The following is a 9,644-nucleotide window of genomic DNA, read 5'->3' on the forward strand; positions in this document are numbered from 1 at the left end:
TCCAAAAGTGAACTCCTGATTCCCAGTGGTTTCAGTGAGGCCAGGATTTCAGCCCTATGTTGCAACCGGATACATATATATCTGTGATGGGGAATTGGAGATCACTGCCATGGGAGCGTTCAGAAGATTCGTAAACCAAGCCACTTCAAACTTTAAAACATAACAGTGACAACTCCAAAGGCAGAATAATTACTAGTCATAGATTGGTGAGTGTTTTGGGGTTTGGGTTTTTTTTTTCTGTCTTGGAGATATGTTGTATGCAGGAATCTCAGTGCTGGAGTGATTACAGTGTGGAACATAGTAAAATCAAAATGCCATGCTGTTAGAATGGAAAAGGGACTTGTAGAAAGCATTGCAATTGTGCTGGTGAGGGATACAAAACTCTGTCTTTACAATCCCCTACAAGGGATTGGCCTCTCTTATGGATTCTCTGATGCTCATTTTTCAGATACTAAATGCAAATTTATTCAGAAAGTAAGTTGGGAGGGTGCATGGATATAAATATATATTTTTTTTTTTTACATTTCTGTAAAATGTAATTAAACAAGAGATCTACTTTGATAATGTGCTGGTTTTGGCTGGGATAGAGTTAATTTTCTTCCTAGTAGCTGGTATGGGGCTGTGTTTTGGGTTTGTGCTGAAACCAGTGTCGATAATGCAGAGGTGTTTTCATTACTGCTGAGCAGTGCTTACACAGACCCAAGGCCTTTTCTGCTCCTCACACCACCCCACCAGCGAGTAGGCTGCGGGTGCACAAGAAGTTGGGAGGGGACACAGCCAGGACAGCTGACCAAAGTGATATTCCATACCATATGACATCATGCTCAGTATATAAAGCTGGAGGAAGAAAAAGGAAGGGGGAGGATGTTCAGAGTGATGGTATTTGTCTTCCCAAGTACCTGTTACGCATGATGGAGCCCTGCTTTCCTGGGGATGGCTGGCCACCTGCCTGCCCATGGGAAGTGGTGAATGAATTCCTTGTCTTGCTTTGCTTGCATGTGCAGTTTTTGCTTTCCTTATTAAACTATCTCAACCGACGAGTTTTCTCACTTTCACCCTTGCAATTCTCTCCTCCATCCCACTGAGGGGGAAGTGAGCGAGCAGCTGTGTGGTGCTTAGCTGCCGTCTGGGGTTAAACCACAACAGATAATTAATTATACAAAGAAGGCAAGGTGGGGTTTTTATGTTTTTACTAGACTCTGTTAACTTATGACCTTTTGAGAAAGAAGTATGTGAAGAAACAGTCAGGTCATCACATCGTTCCTTGCCAAAGTAAAGAATACAGGATTCTTAAGGGAGGGCTATTGCTTGGACTCTCTGAGAATACGTAAGAGTTTGTCTCTGGCACTGACTGCATCATCCACAAAGTTTTACATATAAAACAAATAATATGTTCATGTCCGTACAAATAACTGCTAAATACTTTTAAACAGAATGATCGTTCAGTCAACCATCTTAATGGTTTTTTTTTATTTTCTTGAGTCACAATAGTCATTCGCATAAAGTGCATTCTCTTAAAATCCATCAGATACTCATGGAAGTGTAAATAAAAGTTAAAATCTGAAAATAAGCAATTCTTTACAATATATTGTATACCTGAGTGGAAACTTTAAGTCTAGTTAAGGTCAGCTGTGCTTAGTGCCCAAACTGTGAGCTAAGGCTCCCTTTTCCAGAAATGGAGGAAGACAAAAGAAGTCACTTTCTGGGGATAAAACCCTCTAACAGTAATAAAGACCTCACTGGAGCAGAAAGATGCAACTCATTCTTCCCTGTGCCTGTTGAACTGAGTTGGTTTTCCCTAGCATTCGTGAGATCTGTGAGAAATGTTTGGATAAGATCTTTTGGTGCTGTTCCCAGAACATGGTTCATGTGATATCAAAGAATCCTGATGTTTTGCCAGGGACCTTTTTGTCATTGGGAATTTAGAGAATGGGTTTGTAAAGGGCTGGCTGAGCCAGAATGCAACAAAAACTCCTGAGCAACCTATTCTGGCAGGCCATCATCTGTCAAAAGCCACCAGCGACCTGTATCAGGAGACTCCGCTCAAAAGGAGAATGAGCAAGGGAGCAGCTTTAATTTCTTTAGCATTGCAGAGCTGGAGCTGAAATATCGGTTGTCCAGGCCATGGATTTGCACTGAAATATGAATTATTGGAATAAATAACTGAGGTCATTGTAACCTTCCTTAAAGCCAGAGTGTCCTTGTCTAGAAGCAGGGAGATCAAAGAGATGAAGACCAGACTGATGTACAAATATTATATTCCTTCAACTGCAAGAATTAGTGACCCTAGCTGCCTGAGAAGTGGGAAGGAGGAATTGTGACAATGCTTACTTAAATATTATCGAAGTAGCATTACTGTCTCTCTAGACATCAGTCTAAACCAGTGGTTTCCAATCTTTTTTCCATCTGTAACCAATATGTTCTGTCCACTGGTGAGGCAGTCCTGGGTGGATGGAAGGTCAGCATACTGGCAGTTTTCCTCACTACTTTCCATTCACCTCTTAAAGTCTGGAGTTGCAGACAGCCTATTTTGACTTCTGAGTAAATGCAAGGAATTTATCTTGAATCTACCATTGCTGTTCATGGTAGTTATTTAAGTTGCAGTCTATCACCACCTGCTTAAAACATACAAAAGATGAGAAGGAAGCAGGTTTTTCAGAATTCTTAAGACTGTAGTGATCACCTATTAAGTAAATTGTGCATCCTTCCGAGGAATTTTGCTGCAATGAATGTAATCAAAAGGTTGTATCAGGTGACAAACATCAATATTTTTTCAGAACTTTGGACCCCATGGGAAAGGTGCAAGGAAGTTAGGAAAGGAGACTGGAGAAGAAGGTAGAACAAGAAATGGGGAAAAAAGGAACCTGCTAGTGAAAAACATAATGCCATTGATCAGTACTTGCTTAGTGGAGGTGAAAAGGTGAGAAACAACATCCTGATGTATGATGTTTATACAGTTTCTCTCAAATCTCAAAATATTGTTCTGCTTATGATGGATATGTTATGAAACAACTGTTAGAATGCTGAGAAGCTATTTTGTCCTACTTTGTATTCCTTTTATTTTGTTATGTCACTTATTTCTATCTTGTTTTCACTCCATGGTTTCCGTTATGATCTGGTATCAGGAAGGTATCAAATAGGTAAGTGCTCTGAGGTCATAATTATAATTAAGTCCACCTTTTGATTGCTTAATTTACACTGAAGATTAATTTTCTAATTGTAAATTCTATAGTTTTTGTTCCTAAAGATCAAATATTAAATTGTAATAAGAATTTTACAGTTTCATTGTGTTGTAACCGGAATTCCAAAGTTTCTTGATAATCTTTGCTATTTACTGTCATCTGCAAGTATAAAGTGTCACTGGTGGGCTGTGTTTGGCTTTACTATGAACAGTTTCCCATCTGACTTACTGTAGATAGTCTCAGCCCTGTGTTCATTTGCCATGATTTACCTTGATTTTCTCAGTCATCAATGCATTGGGTCAACAGATAGATCATCTGGAGCAGTTATTACAAGTGCATATGTGTACATACACAATTATTTATATGTCGACATGAAAGGACTTATGCCTAGAGACCCATTTGGTTTTAAGGTTAATTGACCAACACCAATGTCACTTAACTACTTATATAAATAAATACGTGAAGATTGAGAAAAGGTACATATTTTTAATTAGATATAAATAAGATAAGAAAGAAAAGTGCTGACATAAATCTGCATGAAAGTTCTTGAGCTTGTGACTGGCTTGCCAGACGATCTCCTGCTCCCTAGGTCACAGTGTCTTCATACCACGTGCACCATCTCTGTGCCAATTTCATCTTCTTGAAACCAGCACATCCATCCTCTTTCAATACACTACTGCCTTGACCTACGTTGGCCACTATCTGGTGCTTCCCAGCTACACTGAAGAAGAGAAAATCAACTATATTATCCTGTGGAACTTAGAAACTGGAATGGTAGGTATTTTTCATAAGCTTAAATGCACTTTTCATGTTGACTGCTAGATGTGGTATTTATAAAAATAGCCAAGAGTTTGGATGGTGAATATTTGCCTGAAACTACTCAGAAATGATGAGCACAATAAGAATTACTTACTGAACATGTTCTGTAGTTGCTAAAAATTCATGTACTCAAAAATTAACACTTATCAAAGAAAATACTGTGAAACATTATTCCAGTGTTTCTTGAAAAGGTAGCAACCAAAGCATAGTATCCAGGTTTGCTGCTTAAAATACCTGAACATCTATCACATTTTCTATGAGTGTGGAGAATATAATTATTTTATTACTTAATTACATATGCAACAAGTAGAAACTAGAGCTGGAAACACATTTAGGAGGTCATTTATTTCAATGGTACTGAAATTTATTATTATTGGGCCTATCTTTCTATTGTAATAGGATAGGCCCTTCATATATACAAGCATCCCTATTTTTACTCCAGCAAATAGGTGGTACTTCTGTACAACAGCTAGATTCTTGTCCCTGGGTAGTTGTGTTCTGCAGCCGTCGCCTGAATCACCAGGTATCATTAGAAGCTTCCTCTCACTGATCCTAGTCTTGATGCCCCTGGAAAATTGCACCATTCCTCACATCTTATGCCTTTAAATGTTCCTCAATTGTGGATCTGGATTTCACTGGGAAGAGTAAGGTCAGCCTTCCCCATGGACTTTGTGCTGCTGTGGTAGCATAACCTTCAACACAGTTCAGCTCACTTTTGCCAGGGGAATGCAAGGAACATGCAACAAGTGTCCACCCAGCTGGCCACTGGTGATGCTCAAAATGTGCCCTTAGGGAGGGTGGATCTGATGGCTCTGCTACCCTCCTGTCCTGCTGGCTGAGAGTAAATACTACATTCTTCAAATGATTTTCAGAGAGAACTTTTAGGGGAAAAGGTAGGAATAAGGAGAAATATCAGATTAAATTCTCCTGGAGCATTTTCTGGACCTCCAAGGATATGTCAGTGCTCAAGAACTGCTGATCCAATCCATTTTCTGTGGCCAAGGGCAGGATCAGTTATAATTAAACCAATGCTGACATGATTGTCTAGCCTGTCTTGTAGCATCTTTATCACTAGAGATCTTTACTTTCCAAAGTAATATATTCCAGTGTTTTATTGTCATTATTGTTGGACAGTTCTTTTTTTTGTTTTGTTTTCTCCCTAGTGTCTTATTTAAACCTTCAGCGCTCCATTCGAAGGACGTTAATTATTGTCCTTTTCACTTAGATGGATTGTCCCTTTCCTCTCGGAAGCAAACTTCCACATTACTGAGGACTACTGACCTCAGTCCTCTTGTTTCTAGGCTTTGTTCTATTTTTCATTAGAAGTCATTGTCTTCCACACCTCTTCTCTATCTTGTTGCTTATTTGAACTCCCTCCACTCTTAACTCTGGTTTCCAGAACTGAATAGCATATAATTATTTACCATGTCTTAAAACAGCATTCCTGTTTATTCATTTCACAAGATTTTGGTTTTTTGCAATGGTGCAAAATTAGTGAAATGTTGATCTTACTCTCTTCAAATCCTAGGAGGTTTTTATTGTCATTGATCATTGTACTGTATTAAATAATCATTAAAGTGTTATTTCTTAAGACTAATATCAAATTAATAGTATAGGTGTTTATCTGACAGATACTGAAAATCACTATTTTTCTAAATTTTAGGTTTAAAAATTATTGAAAAATGAGCCAGATGTGTACTACTTGACAATTACAGATGATGCCAGTAGAATTGGTTTTGAAATCATGAAGGAAAGTGGGTAATCTCCTGAATATGTTCCCCTTTTGTTATTACATGAATGGTACACTCCACAATCATCAAGTTCCTCTACTGAATCACTTGCTCAGAAAGGAAAAATGAGGAAGCTGGCTAATGCTGATCAAGTAACTTCATGAAATGCAAAGAATAAGTTAATAGGGTTTTGTGCTTCTGCTGATAATTCAAGGATTTTGCACGTTTGTAAAAATTACTTTGAGTTATCTTTTCAAACAAAATTACTCTTACATAATTTTCTTCCACTCGCATCCTTTCCCTAAGTATGATAAAACTATAGTTGGTCATCTTGCCAGCTTTTTGCTACATAAGAAATGAGACAAACAGATAACCAGTGGTTTAGAATGACAAATATATTAGCTTCTGCTTACATGTTCTGATCTTCTAAACTGGAAATGAGCAGGAACGTTGGGCAGTCATTGCATGATTTGTTTGAAATTAGGCTTTTTTTGTGTGTCATCTTTATTAAGCAGTGCTCTCTTTATATGGCACTCAGGTTTTAAGTACGACTATTTGTGAATCTCCCCCCGTTTTTCCTAGCTGAAGTAGATGATGATCATTCCAGTTTGGAGTAAAAATCTAATCACAGTGACACAAACAACACAGGGAGACTCTGGGTTGAAGAAGGTACAATTCAGAAGCCCAAGCATCAAACAAAATAAAGGGATCTAGGGAAAATTTAGTGATAAAGGCAGCCCTCCATCCCCAACTGCCCACTGAGTGTCCACTAGAAGGTGACAGGATTCCACTGCCTATATTCATATCAAAATAAGGCCTAGAAGAAACTTAGTATTTTTAAGGCTTGCACAGTTGTAATGAGACACAACTGAGAGATGCCATTTATTTAGAGCTTTTGGAAGTCCAGTCAGCCTCTATAGTTGTGCTGTTTCATAATCTTTCCAAGTATAATAGCATAAACGGTGATCTCTAATGGGTTTTATTTAAGGGTTAAGCAGAGATCTGCTTGAAATGCTACACTGAAATAAAACTATGCCAAAACTATTATACAATCTATTGTAATGGAGTCGTTTATATCAGCACCATCTTCAGCTGAAACTCATAACACTCCATTAAATATTCTATCTTCCTACATAGTTCAAAAGCATGGCAGAAATAGCAATATCACAGTTATTGATTCAGTTACTTCCTATGGAGTAAGAACCCTGACCCAGTGGAAGGTTAGCCATGGTTTACAGTTTTGAGTTAGATGACTTCAACTATGATACCTTAGGTAGATGCTTTCAGTTGATGCACTTAAGCCTTCAGTAGAAACTTGGGCGTTTTGCTGCAAACACACACAAGCAGTATCTTACAGGAACAAGCTTAGTACCATCTCATTAGTCAGTATTTGCATGACTGGCTTTAGTTCAGGAGCTCGTCCCCAGTGTCTCTCCTCATTTTTGCTACGCAAGGCAAAAATAAACAGTTTCAACAGTATTATGTATTCACGGTGCTTTTTTTTTTTTTTTTAATAGAGCCGGCTTTTGAACAGAGACAGAACCTGCTTTGTGCAGATTTTGTATTTTGCCATGGCCGTGATTTAAAATTGCACTGCGGTCTTATCAGTTATTCGGGCTGTTGAATAGGAGATGAAGCATGTGCTGAAGAGCACATTTGCACACCACCTTTGGAGAAATGGGCAGAGAGGAAAGGTACAAGCTGTTAAATATCAGTGGGAAAATAAAACATGGTTGAAAGCACAGTCAACCTAAAGAACTTAGCTTCAGCTATAAAGAATTGAATGGAAGTATGTAATTTTTGTATTCATCAGATAATTCCATTTAGAAGCTGTGCTTAATTTAGTGAGAAGGAAATCCAGGACTATAATCTGGATGCATTTTACATATCTTTATATGCAGATTTACTTTGGCCAGCCATAAGGTTCAAGAAGGAGCCTTAGCATGATCTTGATTTAATAACAACTTTTTCCTACTAAGTTATTTGAATAAATTTCTGTCTAGAGGCTGTATTCCAAAATATTAGGTTGGTTATTTTTTTTTTTTAAACCCTTCATCCAGAGACAGACTAGATGCAGGAATGTTTCTGGTTACAGTCAGGCTGTTCCTCCTGTGAGGGACTTGCATGATTTATTACAAAAAGTTTTAAATTTCTTCTCAGTTCATTTAATTCTCGTAAGTTTTAACAGCTTTTTACAGTTGGCAGTTACCAAAGCTGCAGTTCAGTTACTCTGGCACTTCACAAAGTCAAGCCTTTGAAATCTGTGGGTGCTTTCTTCTGTGCTGTTGTACCTCATGCCAGGAAGTACAGATGACAAGTCATTAAATACAAGAGAGAGGTGTTAGCAAAAAAACTTTATTAAATATGAGACTTATGTCTGACCTGCTTCCCCAAAACCAATTCTGTCTCCATGGCAACAGCCACAAGTGTGTGACAAAACATTCAGGATTTCTCTAAAGAAAAATTTAAATACTTAAAATGTCACTTTTTCACGGAAGCATCATATTTTATCCTCAAGCAGGTTTCAAAAGTGCATAGCATGTTTACAGGAAGACAAGCCTTGTGCCCTGTAAAACTTCACCGGCTAATGCATTAAGTACACTCCCCAGGGCAAGCAGGGCCAACTGCTGCACAGGCATAAGAATGAACACATACTCCGTTAACTTACCTGATCTGGCAGTGCTTTGGCAATGGGGAGGTGGGTCTTCTGGAGTTGAGTTTAGAATAGCTCTGGTATGATAATCACAAATTTTATTGCAGTGTTCTTTACATAAAATCATCCAGAAGTACCTTCGCGGTTTACTACAAATATTTTAATAGTGTAAGAGGGGAAAGACTCAAAATTACCTTCTACTGTAAAATAAGATATAATCATAATGTAGATGAATTTGCCACTCTGGTGTATACTATCATTAGATTACAGATTGCTGCATTGAAAGTCATAGCCAAAGTATGTATTTTTATTTAGAAAATGCTCAGTGGTCTGTTTCTGTATGATTTCAATTATTATTCAACATTTCCAAGTTTTATGAAATTAATATGAAGAGTTCTTTGCCGATGCAGAAATTCTAATGATCTGATACTCAGAAATCCAAGTCATTTAGCGTTTTTTAAACTTCTTAAAAACTCTGCCAAAAGCCATTTAACAGTGAGATTATCTTGTATCCTGTGTCCCAGCTCTACTGGTTAACTCGTACAACGCACTGTGTTCAACTGGCAATACAATTGATTGCTAGCATCTCGATATTACACCTCTGAGGGGAAAAAAAACCAGGTTTTTTTCTTACAGAATTCACTATCTATATGTATTTGAGTATGTTTTTGTTATCTGTCCACAGGATAAAAGTTTGCAATCGATTTGAACACCAGCATACCGCTATTCCAGGTTATGAAGGCGTACATCATACTGTGATCAGCAAACTCCAGCTGCTGGAGGAAAGGGCAAAAGCAGTCCTACTTGCAGGTCTGTAAAACCAATTATTATACTGGTAATGCTTCTACAATTCTATTTCTCATCCTTCTCCAGTAATAGATGGTATTAAACATTTACAAGACAAAATTTCTAAGTAGGCAATAATGCCAGTATATAGTGGAATCCAACTCTAGTAGGGTTTTGATATTATCTTGGATTTATTTTTATTTGAGAAATGATGAGTACTTTCTCCTTTTAAATGGGATAGTGAGGACTTAAACTTTGCTATCTCCTGAGGTCAAAAAGAGCCTTGGAGTAATTCTGTGTTTGCCCAGCAGCTGACAGACTAGGGAGCATGCAGACGCCCTTTTTGCCCCTGCACTGGAGAGCAGGATTGATGATCCTGGTTACCAATCCCTCCCTGTCTTGGGCACCAGGCTATTTTAATGGCTCCAATAAAGTGTTCCTCAGACAACAATTACAGGCATTCTTCATGGCCTG

The 9,644-nt window shown here is 38.1% G+C and overlaps 1 long non-coding RNA gene across 1 annotated transcript; it reads left to right on the top strand.

Annotated features, from left to right (window-relative positions):
* The first annotated feature begins 2,441 nt into the window (after positions 1-2,441).
* Positions 2,442-9,184, top strand: LOC129205707 (uncharacterized). The gene is made up of 4 exons (XR_008576835.1): positions 2,442-3,140; positions 3,772-3,956; positions 5,665-5,755; positions 9,070-9,184. It is a non-coding gene; the product is annotated as an uncharacterized LOC129205707 (long non-coding RNA).
* Positions 9,185-9,644: the final 460 nt, after the last annotated feature.

This window comes from Grus americana, chromosome 4 (assembly GCF_028858705.1).
Source record: "Grus americana isolate bGruAme1 chromosome 4, bGruAme1.mat, whole genome shotgun sequence".
In the NCBI taxonomy this organism is placed as follows: domain Eukaryota; kingdom Metazoa; phylum Chordata; class Aves; order Gruiformes; family Gruidae; genus Grus; species Grus americana.